Source organism: Rhipicephalus microplus, chromosome X, assembly GCF_043290135.1.
Source record: "Rhipicephalus microplus isolate Deutch F79 chromosome X, USDA_Rmic, whole genome shotgun sequence".
NCBI classification, from domain to species: domain Eukaryota; kingdom Metazoa; phylum Arthropoda; class Arachnida; order Ixodida; family Ixodidae; genus Rhipicephalus; species Rhipicephalus microplus.
Genome location: NC_134710.1, coordinates 402,863,747 through 402,891,424, shown reverse-complemented (window position 1 = coordinate 402,891,424; position 27,678 = coordinate 402,863,747). Strand labels below are relative to the sequence as shown.

The 27,678-nt window shown below is 45.2% G+C and overlaps 8 non-coding genes across 8 annotated transcripts; all 8 read right to left on the bottom strand.

Moving 5' to 3' along the window:
• On the bottom strand, positions 1-71 carry TRNAA-CGC (transfer RNA alanine (anticodon CGC)). The gene has a single exon. It is a non-coding gene; the product is annotated as a tRNA-Ala (tRNA).
• Positions 72-2,955: 2,884 nt separating this feature from the next.
• On the bottom strand, positions 2,956-3,026 carry TRNAA-CGC (transfer RNA alanine (anticodon CGC)). The gene has a single exon. It is a non-coding gene; the product is annotated as a tRNA-Ala (tRNA).
• Positions 3,027-7,712: 4,686 nt separating this feature from the next.
• On the bottom strand, positions 7,713-7,784 carry TRNAA-CGC (transfer RNA alanine (anticodon CGC)). The gene has a single exon. It is a non-coding gene; the product is annotated as a tRNA-Ala (tRNA).
• A 10,137-nt stretch (positions 7,785-17,921) lies between these two features.
• TRNAA-CGC (transfer RNA alanine (anticodon CGC)) lies at positions 17,922-17,993 on the bottom strand. The gene has a single exon. It is a non-coding gene; the product is annotated as a tRNA-Ala (tRNA).
• A 2,894-nt stretch (positions 17,994-20,887) lies between these two features.
• TRNAA-CGC (transfer RNA alanine (anticodon CGC)) lies at positions 20,888-20,959 on the bottom strand. The gene has a single exon. It is a non-coding gene; the product is annotated as a tRNA-Ala (tRNA).
• Positions 20,960-22,369: 1,410 nt separating this feature from the next.
• TRNAA-CGC (transfer RNA alanine (anticodon CGC)) lies at positions 22,370-22,440 on the bottom strand. The gene has a single exon. It is a non-coding gene; the product is annotated as a tRNA-Ala (tRNA).
• Positions 22,441-24,181: 1,741 nt separating this feature from the next.
• TRNAA-CGC (transfer RNA alanine (anticodon CGC)) lies at positions 24,182-24,253 on the bottom strand. The gene has a single exon. It is a non-coding gene; the product is annotated as a tRNA-Ala (tRNA).
• Positions 24,254-26,257: 2,004 nt separating this feature from the next.
• Positions 26,258-26,329, bottom strand: TRNAA-CGC (transfer RNA alanine (anticodon CGC)). The gene has a single exon. It is a non-coding gene; the product is annotated as a tRNA-Ala (tRNA).
• Between the last annotated feature and the right edge of the window lie 1,349 nt (positions 26,330-27,678).

The window sequence follows — 27,678 nt, the reverse complement described above, 5'->3', positions numbered from 1 at the left end:
TGGAGGTACCGGGGTTCGAACCCGGGATTCTCACATGCGAAGCAAGCGCTCTACCTCTGAGCTACACCCCCGTTATGTCAGGAGTCCTTATGTATGCTATTGATGGTGCTCAAGAAATAATTTTAACAAAAAAAGTATTTATTACTCGAAATAAAAAAATCATCTCGTCATTACAACGTGATAAAATTTTTTTGTCAACAAAGAAAGAAACATATTTCTATCATAAAAGAAAGGGCACCGATGTTTTAGTAGGTTATCTCGTCGCATTTCATCGTGCCGTAGTAGTACAACACAAAAAAGATAGCGCAAAAGTTCAAATTGATGGATTTGTGGGGTTTCACGTCCCAAAACCACCATATAATGATGAGAGACGCCGTATTGGAGGGCTCCGGAAATTTCGACCACCTGGGGTTCTTTGACGTGCACCCAAATCTGAGCACACGGGCCTACAACATTTCCGCCTCCATTCGAAATGCAGCCGCCGCAGCCAGAAACGAACCCGCGACCTGCGGGTCAGCAGCCCAGTACCTTAGTCACTAGACCACCGCGGAGGGGCCGCAAAAGTTCAGAGAGCTCTGGAGGCGCCACGGTTTGAGCTAGGGACTTCTCACATGCGAAGCAAGCGCTCTACCTCTGAGTTGCACCCCTCTTATGTCAGGAGCACTTATTTATGCGTTTGATGGTGCTCAACAGATTATTTTAACAACAAAATAAATTATTACTCGAAATAAACAAAATCTTCTGGTCATTGCAACGTGATACAATTTTTTCGGCAACAAAGAAAGAAACATATTTCTATCATAAAAGAAAAGGGCAGCAAAGTTTTAGTAGAATCACTCGTCGCATTTCTTGGTGCCGTAGTAGCACAACACAAAAAAGATAGCGCAAAAGTTCAAATTGATTGATTTGTAGGCTTTCACGTGCCAAAACCACCATATGACTATGAGAGACGCTGTGGTGGAGGGCTCCGGAAATTTCGACCACCTGGGGTTCTTTAACGAGCACCGAAATCTGAACACACGGGCCTACAACATTTCCATCTCCATCGGAAATGCAGCCGCCGCAGCCGGGAAACGAACCCGCGACCTGTGGGTCAGCAGCCGACTACCTTAGCCACTAGACCACCGTGGAGGGGCCGCAAAAGTTCAGAGAGCTCTAGAGGCGCCACGGTTCGAACCAGGCAGTTCTCACATGCGAAGCAAGCGCTCTGCCTCTGAGCTGCACCCCTGTTATGTCAGGAGCACTTATTTATGCGTTTGATGGTGCTGAACAGATTATATTAACAAAAACAATTGTTACTCGAAATAAACAAAATCATCCCGTCATTGCAACGTGATAAAATTTTTTGTCAACAAAGAAAGAAACGTATTTCTATCATAAAAGAAAAGGACAGCAATCTTTTAGTAGAATCACTCGTTGCATTTCATGGTGCCGTAGTAGTACAACACAAAAAAGATAGCGCAAAAGTTCAAATTGATTAATTTGTGGGGTTTCACATCCCAAAACCACCATATGATCATGAGAGACGCCGTAGTGGAGGGCTACAGAAATTTTGACTACCTGGGGTTCTTTAATATGCACCCAAATCTGAGCACACGGGCCTACAACATTTCCGCCTCCATCGGAAATGCAGCCGCCGCAGCCGGGAAAAGAACCCGTGACCTGCAGGTCAGCAGCCGAGAACCTTAGCTCTACACTAGACCACCGCGGAGGGGCCGCAAAAGTTCAGAGAGCTCTGGAGGCGCTACGATTCGAACCAGAGACTTCTCACATGCGAAGCATGCGCTCTACCTCTGAGCTGCACCCCTGTTATGTCAGGAGCACTTATTTATGCGTTTGATGGTGCTCAACAGATTATTTTAACAACAAAATAAATTATTACTCGAAATAAACAAAATAATCTCGTCATTGCAACGTGATACAATTTTTTTGTCAACAAAGAAAGAAACATATTTCTATCATAAAAAAAGGGCAGCAATGTTTTAGTAGAATCACTCGTCGCATTTGAAGGTGCCGGAGTATTACAACACACAAAAAGCGCTAAAGTCGAGAGCACTTTGGAGGCTCCGGGCTTCGAACCCGGGATTCTCACATGCGAAGCAAGCGCTCTACCTCGGAGCTACACCCCCGTTATGTCAGGAGCCCTTATGTATGCTATTGATGGTGCTCAAGAAATAATTTTAACACAAAAATTAATAATTACTCGAAATAAACAAAATCATCTCGTCATTGCAACGCGATAAATTTTTTGTCAACAAAATAGAAACACATTTCTATCATAACGGAAAGGGCACCGATGTTTTAGTAGATTATCTCGTCGCATTTCATGGTGCCGTAGTAGCACAACATGAAAACGATAGCGCAAAAGTTCAAATTGATTGATTTGTGGGGTTTCATGTCCCAAAACCACTACATGATTATAAGAGACGCCGTAGTGGAAGGCTCCGGAAATTTCGACCACCTGGGGTTCTTTGACGTGCACCCAAATCTGAGCACACGGGCCTACAACATTTCCGCCTCCATCGGAAATGCAGCCGCCGCAGCCGGGAAACGAACCCGCGACCTGCGGGTCAGCAGCCCAGTACCTTAGTCACTAGACCACCGCGGAGGGGCCGCAAAAGTTCAGAGAGCTCTGGAGGCGCCACGGTTTGAACCAGGGACTTCTCACATGCGAAGCAAGCGCTCTACCTCTGAGGTGCACCCCTGTTATGTCAGGAGCACTTATTTATGCGTTTGATGGTGCTCAACAGATGATTTTAACAACAAAATAAATTATTACTCGAAATAAACAAAATCATCTGGTCATTGCAACGTGATACAATTTTTTCGGCAACAAAGAAAGAAACATATTTCTATCATAAAAAAAGGGCAGCAATGTTTTAGTAGAATCACTCGTCACATATCAAGGTGCCGGAGTATTACAACACAAAAAAAGCGCTAAAGTCGAGAGCACTTTGGAGGTGCCGGGGTTCGAACCCGGGATTCTCACATGCGAAGCAAGCGCTCTACCTCTGAGCTACACCCCCGTTATGTCAGGAGCCCTTATGTATGCTATTGATGGTGCTCAAGAAATAATTTTAACAAAAAAATTATTTATTACTCGAAATAAAAAAAATCATCTCGTCATTACAATGTGATAAAATTTTTTTGTCAACAAAGAAAGAAACATATTTCTATCATAAAGGAAAGGGCACCGATGTTTTAGTAGGTTATCTCGTCGCATTTCATGGTGCCGTAGTAGTACAACACAAAAAAGATAGCGCAAAAGTTCAAATTGATTGATTTGTGGGGTTTCACGTCCCAAAACCACCATATGGTTATAAGAGACGCCGTATTGGAGGGCTCCGGAAATTTCGACCACCTGGGGTTCTTTGACGTGCACCCAAATCTGAGCACACGGGTCTACAACATTTCCGCCTCCATCCGAAATGCAGCCGCCGCAGCCGGAAACGAACCCGCGACCTGCGGGTCAGCAGCCCAGTACCTTAGTCTCTAGACCAACGCGGAGGGGCCGCAAAAGTTCAGAGAGCTCTGGAGGCGCCACGGTTTGAACCAGGGACTTCTCACATGCGAAGCAAGCGCTCTACCTCTGAGTTGCACCCCTGTTATGTCAGGAGCACTTATTTATGCGTTTGATGGTGCTCAACAGATTATTTTAACAACAAAATAAATTATTACTCGAAATAAACAAAATCATCTGGTCATTGCAACGTGATACAATTTTTTCGGCAACAAAGAAAGAAACATATTTCTATCATAAAAGAAAAGGGCAGCAAAGTTTTAGTAGAATCACTCGTCGCATTTCTTGGTGCCGTAGTATTACAACACATAAAAGAGATAGCGATAAAGTCGAGAGCACTTTGGAGGTGCCGGGGTTCAAACCCGAAACTTCTCACATGCGATGCAAGCGCTCTACCTCTGAGCTACACCCCCGTTATGTCAGGAGCACTTATGTATGCTATTGATGGTGCTCAAGAAATCATTTTAACGAAAAAATTATTTATTACTCAAAAAATCAAATCATCTCGTCATTGCAACGCGATAAATTTTTGTCAACAAAGATAGAAACACATTTCTATCATAAAGGAAAGGGCACCGATGTTTTAGTAGATTATCTCGTCGCATTTCATGGTGCCGTAGTAGTACAGCACAAAAAAGATAGCGCAAAAGTTCAAATTGATTGATTTGTAGGCTTTCACGTCCCAAAACCACCATATGACTATGATAGACGCTGTGGTTGAGGGCTCCGGAAATTTAGACCACCTGGGGTTCTTTAACGAGCACCCAAATCTGAGCACACGGGCCTACAACATTTCCGCCACCATCGGAAAGGCAGCCGCCGCAGCCGGGAAAGGAACCCGTGACCTGCGCGTCAGCAGCCGAGTACCTTAGCCACTAGACCACCGCGGAGGGGCCGCAAAAGTTCAGAGAGCTCTGGAGGCGCCACGGTTCGAACCAGGGACTTCTCACATGCGAAGCAAGCGCTCTACCTCTGAGCTGCACCCCTGTTATGTCAGGAGCATTTATTTATGCGTTTGATGGTGCTCAACAGATTATTTTAACAACAAAATAAATTATTACTCGAAATAAACAAAATCATCTCATCATTGCAACGCGATGAATTTTTTAACAACAAAGTTAGAAACACATTTCTATCATAAAGGAAAGGGCACCGATGTTTTAGTAGATTATCTCGTCGCATTTCATGGTGCCGTAGTAGTACAACACAAAAAAGATAGCGCAAAAGTTCAAATTGATTGATTTGTAGGCTTTCACGTGCCAAAACCACCATATGACTATGAGAGACGCTGTGGTTGAGGGCTCCGGAAATTTCGACCACCTGGGGTTCTTTAACGAGCACCCAAATCTGAACACACGGGCCTACAACATTTCCGCCTCCATCGGAAATGCAGCCGCCGCAGCCGGGAAACGAACCCGCGACCTGCGGGTCAGCAGCCGACTACCTTAGCCACTAGACCACCGTGGAGGGGCCGCAAAAGTTCAGAGAGCTCTGGAGGCGCCACGGTTCGAACCAGGCACTTCTCACATGCGAAGCAAGCGCTCTGCCTCTGAGCTGCACCCCTGTTATGTCAGGAGCACCTATTTATGCGTTTGATGGTGCTCAACAGATTATTTTAAGAACAAAATAAATTATTACTCGAAATAAACAAAATCATCTCGTCATTGCAACGTGATACAATTTTTTTGTCAACAAAGAAAGAAACATATTTCTATCATAAAAAAAGGGCAGCAATGTTTTAGTAGAATCACTCGTCGCATTTGAAGGTGCCGGAGTATTACAACACACAAAAAAGCGCTAAAGTCGAGAGCACTTTGGAGGCTCCGGGCTTCGAACCCGGGATTCTCACATGCGAAGCAAGCGCTCTACTTCGGAGCTACACCCCCGTTATGTCAGGAGCCCTTATGTATGCTATTGATGGTGCTCAAGAAATAATTTTAACAAAAAAATTAATAATTACTCGAAATAAACAAAATCATCTCGTCATTGCAACGCGATAAATTTTTTGTCAACAAAATAGAAACACATTTCTATCATAACGGAAAGGGCACCGAAGTTTTAGTAGATTATCTCGTCGCATTTCATGGTGCCGTGGTAGCACAACATAAAAACGATAGCGCAAAAGTTCAAATTGATTGATTTGTGGGGTTTCATGTCCCAAAACCACCATATGATTATGAGAGACGCCGTAGTGGAAGGCTCCGGAAATTTCGACCACCTGGGGTTCTTTGACGTGCACCCAAATCTGAGCACACGGGCCTACAACATTTCCGCCTCCATCGGAAATGCAGCCGCCGCAGCCGGGAAACGGACCCGCGACCTGCGGGTCAGCAGCCCAGTACCTTAGTCACTAGACCACCGCGGAGGGACCGCAAAAGTTCAGAGAGCTCTGGAGGCGCCACGGTTTGAACCAGGGACTTCTCACATGCGAAGCAAGCGCTCTACCTCTGAGGTGCACCCCTGTTATGTCAGGAGCACTTATTTATGCGTTTGATGGTGCTCAACAGATGATTTTAACAACAAAATAAATTATTACTCGAAATAAACAAAATCATCTGGTCATTGCAACGTGATACAATTTTTTCGGCAACAAAGAAAGAAACATATTTCTATCATAAAAAAGGGCAGCAATGTTTTAGTAGAATCACTCGTCACATATCAAGGTGCCGGAGTATTACAACACAAAAAAGAGATAGCGATAAAGTCGAGAGCACTTTGGAGGTGCCGGGGTTCGAACCCGAAACTTCTCACATGCGATGCAAGCGCTCTACCTCTGAGCTACACCCCCGTTATGTCAGGAGCACTTATGTATGCTATTGATGGTGCTCAAGAATATATTTTAACGAAAAAATTATTTATTACTCGAAAAAGCAAAATCACCTCGTCATTGCAACGCGATAAATTTTTGTCAACAAAGATAGAAACACATTTCTATCATAAAGGAAAGGGCACCGATGTTTTAGTAGATTATCTCGTCGCATTTCATGGTGCCGTAGTAGTACAAAACAAAAAAGATAGCGCAAAAGTTCAAATTGATTGATTTGTAGGCTTTCACGTCCCAAAACCACAATATGACTATGATAGACGCTGTGGTGGAGGGCTCCGGAAATTTCGACCACCTGGGTTCTTTAACGAGCACCCAAATCTGAGCACACGGGCCTACAACATTTCCGCCTCCATCGGAAATGCAGCCGCCGCAGCCGGGAAACGAACCCGTGACCTGCGGGTCAGCAGCCGAGTACCTTAGCCACTAGACCACCGCGGAGGGGCCGCAAAAGTTCAAAGAGCTCTGGAGGCGCCACGGTTCGAATCAGGGACTTCTCACATGCGAAGCAAGCGCTCTACCTCTGAGCTGCACCCCTGTTATGTCAGGAGCATTTATTTATGCGTTTGATGGTGCTCAACAGATTATTTTAACAACAAAATAAATTATTACTCGAAATAAACAAAATCATCTCATCATTGCAACGCGATGAATTTTTTGACAACAAAGTTAGAAACACATTTCTATCATAAAGGAAAGGGCACCGATGTTTTAGTAGATTATCTTGTCGCATTTCATGGTGCCGTAGTAGTACAACACAAAAAAGATAGCGCAAAAGTTCAAATTGATTGAGTTGTAGGCTTTCACGTGCCAAAACCACCATATGACTATGAGAGACGCTGTGGTGGAGGGCTCCGGAAATTTCGACCACCTGGGGTTCTTTAACGAGCACCCAAATCTGAACACACGGGCCTACAACATTTCCGCCTCCATCAGAAATGCAGCCGCCGCAGCCGGGAAACGAACCCGCGACCTGCGGGTCAGCAGCCGACTACCTTAGCCACTAGACCACCGTGGAGGGGCCGCAAAAGTTCAGAGAGCTCTGGAGGCGCCACGGTTCGAACCAGGCACTTCTCACATGCGAAGCAAGCGCTCTGCCTCTGAGCTGCACCCCTGTTATGTCAGGAGCACCTATTTATGCGTTTGATGGTGCTCAACAGATCAGTTCAACAACAAAATAAATTATTGCTCGAAATAAACAAAATCATCTCGTCATTGCAACGTGATAAAATTTTTTTTTCAAGAAAGAAACATATTTCTATCATAAAAGAAAAGGGCAGCAAAGTTTTAGTAGAATCACTCGTCGCATTTCATGGTGCCGTAGTATTACAACACATAAAAAAGATAGCGCTAAAGTCGAGAGCACTTTGGAGGTGCCGGGGTTCGAACCCGGGACTTCTCACATGCGAAGCAAGCGCTCTACCTCTGAGCTACACCCCCGTTATGTCAGGAGCACTTATGTATGCTATTGATGGTGCTCAAGAAATTATTTTAACAAAAAATAATTATTACTCGAAATAAACAAAATCATCTCGTCATTGCAACGCTATAAATTTTTGTCAACAAAGATAGAAACACATTTCTATCATAAAGGAAAGGGCACCGATGTTTTAGTAGATTATCTCGTCGCATTTTATGGTGCCGTAGTAGTACAACACAAAAAAGATAGCGCAAGAGTTCAAATTGATTGATTTGTGGTGTTTCACGTCCCAAAACCACCATATGATTATGAGAGACGCCGTATTGAAGGGCTCCGGAAATTTCGACCACCTGGGGTTCTTTAACGTGCACCCAAATCTGAGCACACGGGCCTACAACATTTCCGCCTCTAACGGAAAAGCAGCCGCCGCAGCCGGGAAACGAACCCGCGACCTGCGGGTCAGCAGCCGAGTACCTTAGCCACTAGACCACCACGGAGGGGCCGCAAAAGTTCAGAGAGCTCTGGAGGCGCCACGGTTCGAACCAGGGACTTCTCACATGCGAAGCAAGCGCTCTACCGCTCAGCTGCACCCCTGTTATGTCAGGAGCAATTTTTTATGCGTTTGATGGTGCTCAACAGATTATTTTAACAAAACGAATTATTACTCGTAATAAACAAAATCATCTCGTCATTGCAACGTGATACAATTTTTTGTTAACAAAGATAAAGCACATTTCTATCATAAAGCAAAGGGCACCGAAGTTTTAGTTGATTATCTCGTCGCATTTCATGGTGCCGTAGTAGTAAAACACAAAAAAGATAGCGCAAAAGTTCAAATTGATTGATTTGTAGGCTTTCACGTCCCAAAACCACCATATGACTATGAGAGACGCTGTAGTGGAGGGCTCCGGAAATTTCGACCACCTGGGGTTCTTTAACGTGCACCCACATCTGAGCACACGGGCCTACAACATTTCCGCCTCCATCGGAAATGCAGCCGCCGCAGCCGGGAAACGAACCCGCGACCTGCGGGTCAGCAGCCGAGTACCTTAGCCACTAGACCACCGCGGAGGGGCCGCAAAAGTTCAGAGAGCTCTGGAGGCGCCACGGTTCGAACCAGGGACTTCTCACATGCGAAGCAAGCGCTCTACCTATGAGTTGCACCTCTGTTAAGTCAGGAGCACTTATTTATGCGTTTGATGGTGCTCAACAGATTATTTTAACAACAAAATAAACTATTACTCGAAATAAACAAAATCATCTGGTCATTGCAACGTGATACAATTTTTTCGGCAACAAAGAAAGAAACATATTTCTATCATAAAAGAAAAGGGCAGCAAAGTTTTAGCAGAATCACTCGTCGCATTTCTTGGTGCCGTAGTATTACAACACATAAAAGAGATAGCGATAAAGTCGAGAGCACTTTGGAGGTGCCGGGGTTCGAACCCTAAACTTCTCACATGCGATGCAAGCGCTCTATATCTGAGCTACACCCCCTTTTTTTTCTTTATTTCCTGTTTTCGGCTCACGTAAACAATACACATATTAACTGATAATTACACAACACAATCCAAAATATTGTAAAAACCGTGGCTCAAACGATGTGGCCTCGCATCTGTTAAAATGTTTTTATCGTCGATAGTAATTCGACGCGCGGCAACCATTCTGGGGGGAATTCCCGCAACTTTTGTTCATCCACAAAATTTCTTATATACTCTTTGAAGTACTGGGTGGGTGCTCGTGCATCTACATCAAAGTGCATGGCTGCCATCCTGGATTTCCAAATGCTATGAAGAGCCATAAGCATTATCATATCATATGGGGTACCATCGTCACTTTGTATTTGCAAATAGCGGATGCCATATGCATCAATGGGGAAGTCTTTTTTGATCGTGCGCTGGAGCACGTCCCAAAGAAAGATGGCATCCCAGCAGTCAATGAATACATGCTCAATTGTCTCCTCCTTTCTGCATATTATGCAATGCGTGCCCCAAGGAACGTAGAGCACTTTTGCAGCCATCTAGGTTTTGACGGTCAGCGTACCGGTATGTAATTTAAAAAAGAAATTCTTAGCACCTGGCGATATTTTCATCGCCTTGACGCGCTTTAGTACAGTGTGGCCATGGCATACATTGTAAAGAGACCGATACGAAGGCACTGGTAAAAACACATCACATAGGTCCTTGTACAACTTTCTTCGTCGTACTTGACTCAAGTATTCAAGTGAAAACCGCACTTACAGAAACCTACAAGAAAGTACAACTTCGCGGAGAAAGCCATAAACACCACCAGGTACGCTGCAGGTTGATACAACCATGTTAGGCAAGTGTTGCCCCAGGCGAAGTTGACAGACAGTGCAAAGGAATGGGTTGTCGACGTCTCTAAAGAAACAAAATCGATTGACTACCTGTCTTAAAAACAAATGCGACAAGCCGAGTCCTCCATTTCGCACTCGAAGAAATAAATTTTTCGTAGAGGCCGTGGTCTTCGCTTCATCCACCGGTCACGGGCAGGCGGAATGCAGCGCTCTCCCGGACATCAACGAGGATTGGCACCGTGGCAGCTGGAACATGGATTCTTCAAAATGCTGCTTCAGCGACGAACTCCCGGGCATGCGCTCTTGGCCACCCCAACCAGCTGCGCAGCTCAGCACGACGTCGATTACGTCAGCGATGGAAGAGAGTATAAATCGCTTGGACCGGGCCATCTTCACCAGTGGGCACAGCGGAAGCTCTGCGAATATGTTGCTCAGAAATCCGCTCCTGTTTTTCGTACAGGTGAGAGACGATCGCAATCTTTCATGTTATCGAGACGACAATGTTTGCCTTGTGCTTCTGCCGTGCCCACGGTCTTTGCTTCTTGCGTACTGTGCCGTTTATGAATGCCTGGTTGACCTATTGTCGTCGTGTGGTGATGTTGAGCCTAATCCGGGCCCCACAACAGAAGCAATGCTGAAAACGATTATCAATGATATTCGCGAGCTGAAAGACAGTTCGAGCGCGGTCAACCAACAATTAACTAAAACGGTTGATAGGCTGACCAGTATCGAAAAAAAACTGGATGACCTTTCTCGAACTGTCGCTTCTAACACAACCAAGGTAGCTGACCTACAAAAACAAGTAGACGGGCTGACGAAAAAAATTGACGACCTTGAAAACCGCAGTCGACGAAATAACTTGCTTATTTTTGGCGTGACAGAAAAGAATGATGCTGATCAGCCTCTTGGTGAACAAGTGGCAAAGGGCATCTTGGAAGACATAATTCAGGTGCCAAATGTCGCAATCGAGCGCATTCACAGGATTGGCAAGCCAGTGGCAAACAAGTGCCGGCCAGTCATTCTGAAGCTAGTTGACGGAAGAGACAAAACTAGGATTCTAAAGAACTGCGGTAATCTAAAAGGCACAGGGTACAGCATTTCGGAGGATTTTTCGCCACGAGTTCAACAAATACGAAAAAAGCTATGGGCGAGCGCACGAGAAGAACGGAGTAGTGGAGCAAAAGTTGCTTTGATCTTTGACAAGATCAAAGTCAACGGTAAGCTTTATCGGTGGGATGACTCACTGAACTCAAGGGTTCCGGTAGCTGTGCAGTGACAGCAACACAGCAGCAATCTGGAGCATCAACGAGCGCTACCGGCTCCACTTTCTCACGCGGTCCCGTCAACATTTTCTGTAATAAACATAAACGCTCGAAGTGTCGTCAACAAATCGGTCGATCTAGAAAGCGTCCTCATTGCTTATGATCCCGACGTCACAATCCTTACTGAAACATGGCTTCCAAATGACATTACCGACTCGGCAGTAATTCCTAGCTCTCATGAAATCGTTCGTCACGACCGAGGTTCAAAGGGGGGCGGTGTAGCGATAGTGCTGAAAAAGGGCATGGATTTTAAGGTTTTGTCGCACGGGACGTGCGTCGAAATGACTTGGATAGTTCTTCGGCATAAAAACTTGAGCATGCTCATTGGCGCTGTCTACAGGCCGCCCAAATCCGATATAGCGGTACTCGAAGCTTTGCAAGATTATTTGCTCGAACAAAGCAAACGTTATACCCACATTCTTGTAGGAGGTGATTTAAATCTGCCAAAAATAAACTGGGATAACTTTTGCGTTACAACACCCTGCCAGCACTCCGAATTGCTACTTGATATAGCGTTTTCCTGTAGCATGACGCAACTTGTAAAGACTCCTACGCGTGTCACTGCAGGCACAAGTTCGATTCTGGACCTTATTTTTGTTTCCGAGTCTATTTGCAAGTTTAACAACACAATTGAAGTTGTACCAGGTATATCGGACCACGAACTAGTATTATTTAAAACCAACATGTTGTGTACTCCCTCGGCCACCCAAGTATGTAGATTCCTCAATTTTAATACTGCCTCGGACGAAAGTATTTTGGACCTCCTAGAGGAGGAGTACGACAAAATTACTAACAAACATTTTCATAATCGCTGTGACGTTAACCAGCTATGGTCGCAATTTAAGACAACCATTCACAAATGTATAAGTTCGTTCGTTCCGGAGAAAGTGAAAAAAATACACGGCCGTAGTCCTTGGATTACGCGCGACATACTCCATCTAAAACGCAAGATAAAACGCCTGTCATGCTCAAAAACACAACCACGTAGTGCTGCTCTGACGAGCCTCCGCGACGAACTGCGCAACAAGATTAAAAGCTCCAAATTTCATTTCTTCAACGTAAAAATGCACAACTTTCTCACAACCAATCCAAGAAAATTTTGGATGCACCTCTCCGACAAAAAAGTGAACGTGACGAAAATTAAAATCAAGGACGCGGACGTGACTGATGCCAGCTGCATAGCAACAGCATTTAACGACTACTTCTCTTCTGTTTTTTTGCGAACGGGTGACACCCCGCCTGATTTCCACGCAAACAATCTCGAACTGCCAGACTTGATTATAACAGATGAAGGCATCTTGTCAGCTCTACTTCATCTAGACACAAAAAAATCGGCTGGACACAAAAAAACTTCATCTAGACACAAAAAAACAAGCATGATAACACCATAGTGGTGCCACTTACAAAAACAAATTCTCGGCGATATTCCTTCTTTCCACGAACAATTTCCGACTGGAATGAACTACCTCATGATGTCACCAGCATCGCAGCGCCCGACGCATTCTTATCAGCTGCCACTGCCTGTCTGTAGTAAAAGCTGTCTGGTCGTATGTGCAGATTTCAATTCTTTTTATGATGTTTTTTCACTTCGTGTTAGGAACAAAAATTTGGATTGTATTTTTGATACCGCTCTGGTGTTGCTCCTGTAACCCGAGTATTCATGTTCCATGCAAACCTGTTATGTGGTGATTTTATTTTTGCGCCGTGAAGTATAGTGTTATAGGTGGCTGCAAGTATGAAAGTTTGTATCACTCCTGCCTTGGCCACCAAGAGGTGGCTGACAGTATGCAATAAATAAATAAAAAAAATTGGTCCGACTCGATCTTTCCCAAGACGATTCCCACACAAAGACAGCGAACACACGGTGAAATTTTTGGATGTTTACCCTTGAACAATGTAAGACTTGTAAGATATACCAAATTTTACTCACTAAGAATATGTTGCAAATTGTGGCTTTACAAAACATAGACCAATTCCAGCCATTCCACTTGTTCACTCTTTCCCGCAGGTTATCCACTTGGCTCCTCCAGTACGAGTCGCTGTCTTTGTAGCATTCGAGGGGGGCACCCAAGTATTTCACCGGTGTCGTAACAAACCTTATGCTGGCGAAACTGTCTGGGGTTTCTGCCCAGTCACCGTGCCAAAAGCCAAGGCATTTTCCCCAGTTTACAGCGCTGTCACTTGCAGCACAGAAGTTAGTAACGCATTTGAAAGCATTTGCTATGCTGTCAGAGTCCGCGCAGAAAATGGCAATATCGTCCGCATAAGCCAACAGTCGGACTTCAACCTCGTGCAGCTTAAACCCACGGACACAGTCATTCTCTATGACACTCAAACAAAAGGACTCTATGTACAAACAAAACAATAGTGGTGAGAGAGGACAACCCTGACGGACCGAACGCTTAACTGGGATGCGCTTCCCCACCACCTTGTTAACGATTAGCCGCGTTGAGCAGTCTCGGTACGCCATGACAACCCCCTCTTTGATTATTTTCCCTAAATTCACATAATCAAGGATGCACAGCAGAAATTCATGAGGCACCCAGTCAAAAGCCTTCTCGAGGTCGATTTGCAGCATTGCGACTCGCGCACCAATAGCGTCGCAACATTCGAGGATGCTCCGGGCTGCGTGTATATTCGTAAGGATAGTTCGACCTTTAATGCCGCACGTCTGATGCAGCCCCACGAGCTCCGTAATGACTGTTTGCAACCTTTTAGCTAGAATTTTCATGAATATCTTGTAATCTCCATTAGTGAGGCAGATTGGGCGGTAAGAATTTACTTTGCGCAGTGCAACGGGGTCTTCCGATTTTGGTATAGGAACAGTGTGAGATGATGAAAAGGACGGGGGTAATATTTTCAGCTCGAATGCCTCATTATAAACGTCGGCTAAGACTGGTGTTATTTCGAATTTGAAACACTTATAAAAGGCGGAAGTCAGACCATCAGGGCCAGGCGATTTCCCGGGATGCATACTTTCAATAGCACTGTTAACTTCCTCTTCCGAAATGGGTTCCTCCAATAATTCTTTTGCATTATTGTCAAGCTTTGGCATCAGTGGTAAAAAATCTTTTTTAAAACGATCGACATCAACTGAGCTGGCGGCGAATAAACCATTGAAGTGCTCAAATAAAGCACGCTCGATAACATCTGCGACATCGCTGACTTCACACTCGTGTTCCATTTCTGTTATCTGATTACGACGCGCATGCCACTTTTCTGAGCCCAACGCCCTTTTTGACGGTGCTTCTGCCGTTATCAGTCGCTCGGCTCTTGCCCGAACCATAGCACCGCGGTATCTTTCGACATCGAACCGCTCAATTTTACTTTTCAACGCGCCAATATCTTCAAGAAACATGCCGGGCATTCTTCATTCTTCGAGGAGCAATTTTTCCAGGTTTCTGCGCATGAGCTTTTCTTCTGCTCCTTTTTCTCTGCTTATAGCGCTCGAGCGTTCCAAAGCCTTCAATTTAACGACCTGCTTGAAGTTCTCCCATTTTTCTCTAAACGTCTTTTTACTGTGAACTTCCATTTTTTCAACTTCCGTCATTACTTCCTTCACAAATTTTTCATCACTCAGCAGATTCAATTTCAATTTCCATAGTTGCCACTCGAAGGCCCTTTTCGTTTCTTTCGTGCTAGTTACTACAAAGCTAACCAAGCAGTGGTCACTAAATGAAACGGCGTTAACACGATATGCTTTGCAAAGCGGTACCAATTCTACACTCACGCACGCCCTATCTAGTCGGGCATGGCTGGCTGCCTGAAAGTGGGTGTACTGCATAGTCCGGCCACCACCGAGACATTCAGCCACAGCCTCCAAACCATGTTCTCTTACTTTATCGCTTAAGACAGCCGTACTTGCATCCCTGTAATGTCGTTCGCTAGTTTTGTCTTTGGCTGAAAGGACGCAGTTGAAATCGCTAATACTGATTACGAGCCTATTACATTTGGTATACTGCTTTAGTTGTTCGAAAAATATGCGTCTTTCGTCACTGACAGTCGGTGCGTACAAGCATATTACGCGCCATTCCGATCCCGAAAACAAAAGATCGCAAACAATGAGCCGACCAGACGGACATGACGTTGAGGCTTCTACTTTAGCACCCAGATTCTGTCTGACGAACAAAACGCAACCGGAAGAAGTCCCTATGGCATGGCTAACTTTAACAGAATACCGCGGCAAGAATTGGCGCACCATGCCCCCAATTTCATCGTCGCCATGGACTTTAGTCTCTTGGACTGCCAGTATGTCAAGGTCGAGGTCAATTACTAGACGATAAAGTTGACATTGTTTTCTCCGTGAGGCCAGGCCACGCACATTTAAAGTGGCCACACGGATTGAATTTTCTATTTGCACCATTGTAACGCTACGAAAAACCCAGGGGCATGGCGCTTACCTTACAACTGCAATTCCTTCCTGAACGCCTTGTCCCAGTACAGTCCTTAAGTCGGCGAAGGCGGCGTTTCCGCCGTCTTGCGCTCCGACGAAATGTTTGGCCGTGGCCGGATGAGAAACCGCCAAGCGGGAGTCGTTTTGGCGAGTGGTTCGTCCGGCGAGGCAGCAGTGGTGCCCTTGTCTTTTTTCCCTTCGTTACGGGGACGCTTCCCCGTCACAGTGCAACTGTCGCTTTCAATCCCAGTCATCGGTTCAACATCGGAGGGGGTCTCGTCTGCTGAGCCAAGACACGTGTCGCCGGTGCTGCTTGCATCCACCTTTTCACTACTTTCGCCTACGCCTTCATATGGAAGCCCGGCGTCGGGCTTACCTGGTGCTTCACACACGCCCTCTTCTTGACGGCATGACCACCCATCTTCCACAGCAGAGCTTGGGTTAACTCCTGCTGTTTCTTCCGAGTCTGCTTTGTCCATGAGGTGCTCGAGTGCATCACTTTCCTGCGCTGGTCCAGTCACACTGGCATATGTCTTCGCGCAGTCGGTGTCTTCGTTCCGAAGCGGCGACAACGACTGCAGCGGAGTACTCGGCAGTTGCGACGTATGTGACCGGTACTCTTGCACCGTAGGCACAACGGTGCACGGCCTGGAACGACAACGAGAGTCAGCTCTCCGGCAATCTTGAGCTTGTGCGGAATGTCACCCACCTTGACGTCGGAGTGCAGCTTTAGTCCCACAGACCGCGTCGTTGAGCCCTTTTCTGTGATGCCCGGTGCTCGCCACTTCTCCCGTTTCACTTCGAATACTTTCCCATAGGGATTCAAGGCAACACGCACGTCTTCATCGGTCGCGCCGTGCAGCAGCCAGTGAAGCTTTAAGCGAACCTCGCAGTTATTTGGGTCAATGAGCAAACATGGGCGATCCTTTACCTTCACATCGATGGCGGAGAGCAACTTCCGAGCAGCCTCAGCACTCGTCAGTGTCACAGCCCATACGTGGTTCATTTGATACGCCACCAACGCCAAAACGTCGTCGAGCACACCAAGCTTGGCCAAAGTGTCCCGGTAATCTTCGACGCGGTAAGGCCGGGCTCTCGGATCACCATGCATGAAAACGGTATTCGCAGCGATGCGTCCGGAAGGCAGATTGGGCAAAATCACCTGATAATCGTCGGCGCTAGGCGCAAAAATCCTGTCACCGCGGCCCGGTCGGGCCGCTGATACCGCTCTGTCGGAGCCGGACATTCCGCGACCGTATCGCTCGAAAGCCGGAGGTGGAATCTCTGAGCTACACCCCCGTTATGTCAGGAGCACTTATGTATGCTATTGATGGTGCTCAAGAAATTATTTTAACAAAAAACTTAATTATTACTCGAAATAAAATCATCTCTCAATGCAACGCGATAAATTTTTGTCAACAATTTAGAAACACATTTCTATCATAAAGGAAAGGGCACCGATGTTTTAGTAGATTATCTCGTCGCATGTCATGGTGCCGTAGCAGTACAACACAAAAAAGATAGCGCAAAAGTTCAAATTGATTGGTTTGTGGGGTTTCACGTCCCAAAACCACCATATGATTATGAGACACGCGGTAGTGGAGGGCTCCGGAAATTTCGACCACCTGGGGTCCTTTATAGTGCACCCAAATCTGAGAACAAGGGCCTACAACATTTCCACCTCCATCGGAAATGCAGCCGCCGCAGCAGGGAAACGAACCTGCGACATGCGGGTCAGCAGCCGAGTACCTTAGCCACTAGACCACCGCGGAGGGGCCGCAAAAGTTCAGAGAGCTCTGGAGGCGCCAAGGTTCGAACCATAGACTTCTCACATGCGAAGCAAGCGCTCTACCTATGAGCTGCACCCCTGTTATGTCAGCAGCACTTATTTATGCATTTGATGGTGCACAACAGATTATTCTAACAACAAAATAAATTATTACTCGAAATAAACAAAATCATCTCGTCATTGCAACGTGATACAATTTTTTGTCAACAAAGAAAGAAAAATATTTCCATCCTAAAAGAAAAGGGCAGCAATGTTTTAGTAGAATCACTCGTCGCATTTCATGGTGCCGTAGTATTACAACACATAAAAAAGATAGCGCTAAAATCAAGAGCACCTTGGAGGTGCCGGGGTTCGAACCCAGGACTTCTCACATGCGAAGCAGGCGCTCTACCTCTGAGCTACACCCCCGTTATGTCATGAGCACTTATGTATGCTATTGATGGTGCTCAAGAAATTATTTTAACAAAAAATAATTATTACTCGAAATAAACAAAATCATCTCGTCATTGCAACGCGATAAGTTTTTTGTGAACAAAGATAGAAACACATTTCTATCATAAAGGAAAGGGCACCGATGTTTTAGTAGATTATCTCGTCGCATTTCATGGTGCCGTAGTAGTACAACACGAAAAAGATAGTGCAAAAGTTCAAATTGATTGATTTGTGGGGTTTCACGTCCCAAAACCACCATATGATTATGAGAGACGCCGAGGTGGAGGGCTCCGGAAAATTCGACCACCTGGGGTTCTTTAACGTGCACCCAAATCTGAGCACACGGGCCTACAACAATTCCGCCTCCATCGCAAATGCAGCCGCCGCAGCCGGGAAACGAACCCGCGACTGGCGGGTCAGCAGCCGAGTACTTTAGCTACTAGACCACCGCAGAGGGGCCGCAAAAGTTAAGAGAGCTCTGGAGGCGCCACGGTTCGAACCAGGCACTTCTCACATGCGAAGCAAGCGCTCTACCTCTGAGCGGCACCCCTGTTATGTCAGGAGCACTTATTTATGCGTTTGATGGTGCTCAACAGATTCTTTTAACAACAAAATAAATTATTACTCGAAATAAACAAAATCATCTCGTCATTGCAACGTGATACATTTTTTTTCCTCAACAAAAAAAGAAACATTTTTTTATCATAAAAGAAAAGGGCACCGATGTTTAGTAGATTATCTCGTCACATTTCATGGTGCCGTAGTAGTACAACACATAAAAGATAGCACAAAAGTTCAAATTGATTGATTTGTGGGGTTTCACGTCCCAAAACCACCACATGATTATGAGATACGCCATAGTGGAGGGCTCCGGAAATTTCGACCACCCGGGGTTCTTTAACGTGCACCCAAATCTGAGCATACGGGCCCACAACATTTCCGCCTCCATCGGAAATGCAGTCGCCGCAGCCGGGAAACGAACCCGCAACCTGCGGTTCAGCAGCCGAGTACCTTAGCCACTAGACCACCGTGGAAGGGCGGCAAAAGTTCAGAGAGCTCTGGAAGCGCCACGGTTCGATCCAGGGGGTTCTCACATGCGAAGCAAGCGCTCTACCTTTGAGCTGCACCCCTGTTATGTCAGGAGCACTTATTTATGCGTTTGAGGGTGCTCAACAGATTTTTTTAGAAACAAAATAAATCATTACTCGAAATAAACAAAATCATCTCGTCATTGCAACGTGATACAATTTTTTTGTCAACAAAGAAAGAAAATCTTTCTTTCATAAAAGAAAAGGGCAGCAAAGTTTTAGTAGAATCACTCGTCGCATTTCATGGTGCCGTAGTATTACAACACATAAAAAAGATAGCGCTTACGTCAAGAGCACTTTGGAGGTGCCGGGGTTTTGAACCCAGGACTTCTCACATGCGAAGCAAGCGCTCTACTTCTGAGCTACACCCCCGTTATGTCAGGAGACTTATGTATGCTATTGATGGTGCTCAAGCAATAATTTTAACAAAAAAATTAATTATTACTCGAAATAAACAAAATCATCTCGTCATTGCAACGCGATAAATTTTTTGTCAACAAAGATAGAAACACATTTTTATCATAAAGGAAAGGGCACCGATGTTTTAGTACATTATCTCGTCGCATTTCATGGTTCCGTAGTAGTACAACACAAAAAAGATAGCACAAAAGTTCAAATTAATTGATTTGTGGGGTTTCACGTCCCAAAACCACCATATGATTATGAGAGACGCCGTAGTGGAGGGCTCTGGAAATTTCGACCACCTGGGGTTCTTTAACGTGCACCCAAATCTGAGCACACGGGCCTACAAAATTTTCGCCTCCATCGGAAATGCAGCCGCCGCAGCCGGCAAACGAACCCGCGACCTGCGGGTCAGCAGCCGAGTACCTTAGCCACTAGACCACCGCGGAGGGGCCGCAAAAGTTCATAGAGCTCTCGAGGCGCCACGGTTCGAACCAGGGACTTCTCACATGCGAAGCAAGCGCTCTACCTCTGAGCTGCGCCCCTGTTTTGTCAGGAGCACTTATTTATGCGTTTGATGGTGCTCAACAGATAATTTAACAACAAAATAAATTATTACTCGAAATTTACAAAATCATCTCGTCATTGACAGTGATAAAATTTTTTTGTCAAAAAAGAAAGAAACATATTTCTATCATAAAGGAAAGGGCACCGATAATTTAGTAGATTATCTCGTCGCATTTCATGGTGCCGTAGTAGTACAACACAAAAAAGATAGCGCAAAACTTCAAATTGATTGATTTGTGGGGTTTCACGTCCCAAAACCACCATATGATTATGAGAGACGCCGTATTGGAGGGCTCCGGAAATTTCGACCACCTGGGGTTCCTTGACGTGCACCCAAATCTGAGCACACGGGCCTACAACACTTCCGCCTCCATCCGAAATGCAGCCGCCGCAGCCGGAAACGAACCCGCGACCTGCGGGTCAGCAGCCGAGCACCTTAGCCACTAGACCACCGCAGAGGGGCCGCAAAAGTTCAGAGAGCTCAGGAGGCGCCACGGTTTGAACCAAAGGACTTCTCACATGCGAAGCAAGCGCTCTACCTCTGAGCTGCACCCCTGTTATGTCAGGAGCACTTATTTATGCGTTTGATGGTACTCAACAGATTATTTTAACAACAAAATAAATTATTACTCGAAATAAACAAAATCATCTCGTCATTGCAACGTGATATAATTTTTCTGTCAACAAAAAAAGAAAAATATTTCTATCTCAAAAGAAAAGGGCAGCAATGTTTTAGTAGAATCACTCGTCACATTTAATGGTGCCGTAGTATTACAACACGTTAAAAAGACATCGCTAAAGTCGAGAGCACTTCGGAGGTGCCAGGTTTCGAACCCGGGACTTCTCACATGCGAAGCAAGCGCTCTACCTCTGAGCTACACCCCCGTTATGTTAGGAGCCCTTATGGATGCTATTATGGTGCTCAAAAAATTTGTTTAACAAAAAATAATTATTACTCGAAATAAACAAAATCATGTCGTCATTGCAAAGAGATAAATTTTTTGTCAACAAGGATAGAAACACATTTCTATCATAAAGGAAAGGGCACGGACGTTTTAGTACATTATCTCGTCGCATTTCATGGTGCCGCTGTAGTACAACACAAAAAAGATAGCACAAAAGTTCAAATTGATTGATTTGTGGGGTTTCACGTCCCAAAACCACATTATGATTATGAGAGACGCCGAAGTGGAGGGCTCCGGCAATTTCGACCACCTGGGGTTCTTTAACGTGCACCCAAATCTGAGCACATGGGCCCACAACATTTCCGCCTCCATCGGAAATGCAGCCGCCGCTGCCGGGAAACGAACCCGCGACCTGCGGGTCAGCAGCCGAGTACCTTAGCCACTAGACCACCGCGAAGGGGCGGCAAAAGTTCAGAGAGCTCTGGAGGTGCCACGGTTCGAACCAGGGGGTTCTCACATGCGAAGCAAGCACTCTACCTCTGAGCTACACCCCCGTTATGTCAGGAGCACTCATTTATGCGTTTGATGGTGCTCAACAGATTATTTTAACAACAAAATAAATCATTACTCGAAATAAACAAAATCATCTCGTCATTGCAACGTGATAAAATTTTTTTGTCAAAAAAGAAAGAAACATATTTCTATCATAAAGGAAAGGGCACCGATGTTTTAGTAGATTATCTCGTCGCATTTCATGGTGCCGTAGTAGTACAACACAAAAAAGATAGCGCAAAAGTTCAAATTGATTGATTTGTGGGGTTTCACGTCCCAAAACCACCATATGATTATGAGAGACGCCGTATTGGAGGGCTCCGGAAATTTCGACCACCTGGGGTTCTTTGACGTGCACCCAAATCTGAGCACACGGGCCCACAACATTTCCGCCTCCATCGGAAATGCAGTCGCCGCAGCCGGGAAACGAACCCGCAACCTGCGGGTCAGCAGCCGAGTACCTCAGCCACTAGACCACCGTGGAAGGGCGGCAAAAGTTCAGAGAGCTCTGGAAGCGCCACGGTTCGAACCAGGGGGTTCTCACATGCGAAGCAAGCGCTCTACCTTTAAGCTGCACCCCTGTTATGTCAGGAGCACTTATTTATGCGTTTGAGGGTGCTCAACAGATTTTTTTAGAAAAAAAAATAAATCATTACTCGAAATAAACAAAATCATCTCGTCATTGCAACGTGATACAATTTTTTTGTCAACAAAGAAAGAAAATCTTTCTATCATAAAAGAAAAGGGCAGCAAAGTTTTAGTAGAATCACTCGTCGCATTTCATGGTGCCGTAGTATTACAACACATAAAAAAGATAGCGCTTAAGTCAAGAGCACTTTGGAGGTGCCAGGGTTCGAACCCGGGATTCTCACATGCGAAGCAAGCGCTCTACCTCTGAGCTACACCCCCGTTATGTCAGGAGCTCTTATGTATGCTATTGATGGTGCTCAAGCAATAAGTTTAACAAAAAAATTAACTAATACTCGAAATAAACAAAATCATCTCGTCATTGCAACGCGATAAATTTTTTGTCAACAAAGATAGAAACACATCTTTATCATAAAGGAAAGAGCACCGATGTTTTTGTACATTATCTCGTCGCAATTCATGGTTCCGTAGTAGTACAACACAAAAACGATAGCACAAAAGTTCAAATTAATTGATTTGTGGGGTTTCACGTCCCAAAACCACCATATGATTATGAGAGACGCCGTAGTGGAGGGATCCGGAAATTTCGACCACCTGGGGTTCTTTAATGTGCACACAAATCTGAGCACACGGGCCTACGACATTTCCGCCTCCATCGGAAATGCAGCCGCCGTAGCCGGCAAACGAACCCGCGACCTGCGGGTCAGCAGCCGAGTACCTTAGCCACTAGACCACCGCGGAAGGGCCGCAAAAGTTCAGAGAGCTCTCGAGGCGCCACGGTTCGAACCAGGGACTTCTCACATGCGAAGCAAGCGCTCTACCTCTGAGCTGCGCCCCTGTTATGTCAGGAGCGCTTATTTAAGCGTTTGATGGTGCTCAACAGATAATTCTAACAACAAAATAAATTATTACTCGAAATAAACAAAATCATCTCGTCATTGCAACGTGATAAAATTTTTTTGTCAAAAAAGAAAGAAACATATTTCTATCATAAAGGAAAGGGCACTGATGTTTTAGTAGATTATCTCGTCGCATTTCATGGTGCCGTAGTAGTACAACACAAAAAAGATAGCGCAAAAGTTCAAATTGATTGATTTGTGGGGTTTCACGTCCCAAAACCACCATATGATTATGAGAGACGCCTTATTGGAGGGCTCCGGAAATTTCGACCACCTGGGGTTCTTTGACGTGCACCCAAATCTGAGCACACGGGCCCACAACATTTCCGCCTCGATCGGAAATGCAGTCGCCGCAGCCGGGAAACGAACCCGCAACCTGCGGGTCAGCAGCCGAGTACCTTAGCCACTAGACCACCGTGGAAGGGCAGCAAAAGTTCAGAGAGCTCTGGAAGCGCCACGGTTCGAACCAGGGGGTTCTCACATGCGAAGCAAGCGCTCTACCTTTGAGCTGCACCCCTGTTATGTCAGGAGCACTTATTTATGCGTTTGAGGGTGCTCAACAGATTTTTTTAGAAACAAAATAAATCATTACTCGAAATAAACAAAATCATCTCGTCATTGCAACGTGATACAATTTTTTTGTCAACAAAGAAAGAAAATCTTTCTATCATAAAAGAAAAGGGCAGCAAAGTTTTAGTAGAATCACTCGTCACATTTCATGGTGCCGTAGTATTACAACACATAAAAAAGATAGCGCTTAAGTCAAGAGCACTTTGGAGGTGCCGGGGTTTTGAACCCAGGACTTCTCACATGCGAAGCAAGCGCTCTACTTCTGATCTACACCCCCGTTATGTGAGGAGCACTTATGTATGCTATTGATGGTGCTCAAGAAATTATTTTAACAAAAAAATTAATTATTACTCGAAAAAAACAAAATCATCTCGTCATTGCAACGCGACACAATTTTTTGTCAACAAAAAAAGAAACATATTTCTATCATAAAAGAAAAGGGCAGCAAAGTTTTAGTAGAATCACTCGTCGCATTTCAAGGTGCCGTAGTATTACAACACATAAAAAAGATAGCGCTAAAGTCGAGAGCACTTTGGAGGTGCCGGGGTTCGAACCCGGGACTTCTCACATGCGAAGCAAGCGCTCTACCTCTGAGATACACCCCCGTTATGTCAGGAGCCCTTATGAATGCTATTAATGGTGCTCAAAAAATTTGTTTAACAAAAAATTAATTATTACTCGAAATAAACAAAATCATGTCGTCATTGCAAGGAGATAAATTTTTTGTCAACAAGGATAGAAACACATTTCTATCATAAAGGAAAGGGCACCGATGTTTTAGTACATTATTTCGTCGCATTTCATTGTGCCGATGTAGTACAACACAAAAAAGATAGCACAAAAGTTCAAATTGATTGATTTGTGGGGTTTCACGTCCCAAAACCACATTATGATTATGAGAGACGCCAAAGTGGAGGGCTCCAGAAATTTCGACCACCTGGGGTTCTTTAACGTGCACCCAAATATGAGCACACGGGCCTACGACATTTCCGCCTCCATCGGAAATGCAGCCGCCGTAGCCGGCAAACGAACCCGCGACCTGCGGGTCAGCAGCCGAGTACCTTAGCCACTAGACCACCGCGGAAGGGCCGCAAAAGTTCAGAGAGCTCTCGAGGCGCCACGGTTCGAACCAGGGACTTCTCACATGCGAAGCAAGCGCTCTACCTCTGAGCTGCGCCCCTGTTATGTCAGGAGCGCTTATTTAAGCGTTTGATGGTGCTCAACAGATAATTCTAACAACAAAATAAATTATTACTCGAAATAAACAAAATCATCTCGTCATTGCAACGTGATAAAATTTTTTTGTCAAAAAAGAAAGAAACATATTTCTATCATAAAGGAAAGGGCACTGATGTTTTAGTAGATTATCTCGTCGCATTTCATGGTGCCGTAGTAGTACAACACAAAAAAGATAGCGCAAAAGTTCAAATTGATTGATTTGTGGGGTTTCACGTCCCAAAACCACCATATGATTATGAGAGACGCCTTATTGGAGGGCTCCGGAAATTTCGACCACCTGGGGTTCTTTAAGGTGCACCCAAATCTGAGCACACGGGCCTACGACATTTCCGCCTCCATCGGAAATGCAGCCGCCGTAGCCGGCAAACGAACCCGTGACCTGCGGGTCAGCAGCCGAGTACCTTAGCCACTAGACCACCGCGGAAGGGCCGCAAAAGTTCAGAGAGCTCTCGAGGCGCCACGGATCGAACCAGGGACTTCTCACATGCGAAGCAAGCGCTCTACCTCTGAGCTGCGCCCCTGTTATGTCAGGAGCGCTTATTTAAGCGTTTGATGGTGCTCAACAGATAATTCTAACAACAAAATAAATTATTACTCGAAATAAACAAAATCATCTCGTCATTGCAACGTGATAAAATTTTTTTGTCAAAAAAGAAAGAAACATATTTCTATCATAAAGGAAAGGGCACCGATGTTTTAGTAGATTATCTCGTCGCATTTCATGGTGCCGTAGTAGTACAACACAAAAAAGATAGCGCAAAAGTTCAAATTGATTGATTTGTGGGGTTTCACGTCCCAAAACCACCATATGATTATGAGAGACGCCGTATTGGAGGGCTCCGGAAATTTCGACCACCTGGGGTTCTTTGACGTGCACCCAAATCTGAGCACACGGGCCTACAACATTTCCGCCTCCATCCGAAATGCAGCCGCCGCAGCCGGAAATGAATGCCGGAAACGAACCCACGACCTGCGGGTCAGCAGCCGAGTACCTTAGCCACTAGACCACCGCGGAGGGGCCGCAAAAGTTCTGAGAGCTCTGGAGGCGCCACGGTTTGAACCAAAGGACTTCTCACACGCGAAGCAAGCGCTCTACCTCTGAGCTGCACCCCTGTTATGTCAGGAGCACTTATTTATGCGTTTGATGGTACTCAACAGATTATTTTACCAACAAAATAAATTATTACTCGAAATAAACATAATCATCTCGTCATTGCAACGTGATATAATTTTTCTGTCAACAAAGAAAGAAAAATATTTCTATCATAAAAGAAAAGAGCAGCAATGTTTTAGTAGAATCACTCGTCGCATTTCATGGTGCCGTAGTATTACAACACGTTAAAAAGACAGCGCTAAAGTCGAGAGCACTTCGGAGGTGCCAGGTTTCGAACCCGGGACTTCTCACATGCGAAGCAAGCGCTCTACCTCTGAGCTACACCCCCGTTATGTCAGCAGTCCTTATGGATGGAATTGATGGTGCTCAAGAAATTATTTTAACAAAAAACTAATTATTACTCGAAATAAACAAAGTCATCTCGTCATTGCAAGGCGATAAATTTTTTTGTCAACAAGGTTAGAAACACATTTCTATCATAAAGGAAAGGGTAACGATGTTTTAGTAGATTATCTCGTCGCATTTCATGGTGCCGTAGTAGTACAACACAAAAAAGATAGCACAAAAGTTCAAATTAATTTATTTGTGGGGTTTCACGTCCCAAAACCACATTATGATTATGAGAGACGCCGAAGTGGAGGGCTCCGGAAATTTCGACCACCTGGGGTTCTTTAACGTGCACCCAAATCTGAGCACACGGTCCCACAACATTTCCGCCTCCATCGGAAAGTCAGCCGCCGCAGCTGGGAAACGAACACGCGACCTGCTGTCAGCAGCCGAGTACCTTAGCCACTAGACCACCGCGGAGGGGCGGCAAAAGTTCAGAGAGCTCTGGAGGTGCCACGGTTCGAACCAGAGGGTTCTCACATGCGAAGCAAGCGCTCTACCTTTGAGCTGCACCCCTGTTATGTCAGGAGCACTTATTTATGCGTTTGATGGTGCTCAATAGATTATTTTAGCAACAAAATAAATCATTACGCGAAATAAACAAAATCATCTCGTCATTGCAACGTGATACAATTTTTTTGTCAACAAAGAAAGAAAATCTTTCTATCATAAAAGAAAAGGGTAGCAAAGTTTTAGTAGAATCACTCGTCGCATTTCATGGTGCCGTAGTATTACAACACATAAAAAAGATAGCGCTTAAGTCAAGAGCACTTTGGAGGTGCCGGGGTTTTGAACCCAGGACTTCTCACATGCGAAGCAAGCGCTCTACTTCTGAGCTACACCCCCTTTTTTTTCTTTATTGCCTGTTTTCGGCTCACGTAAACAATACACATATTAACTGATACACAACACAATCCTAAACATTGTAAAAACCGTGGCTCAAACGATGTGGCCACGCATCTGTTAAAATGTTTTTATCGTCGATAGTAATTCGACGCGCGGCAACCATTCTGGGGGGAATTCCTCCAACTTTTGTTCATCCACAAAATTTCTTATATACTCTTTGAAGTACTGGGTGGGTGCTCGTGCATCTACATCAAAGTGCATGGCTGCCATCCTGGATTTCCAAATGCTATGAAGAGCCATAAGCATTATCATATCATATGGGGTACCATCGTCACTTTGTATTTGCAAATAGCGGATGCCATATGCATCAATGGGGAAATCTTTTTTGATCGTGCGCTGGAGCACGTCCCAAAGAAAAACAGCATCCCAGCAGTCAATGAATAT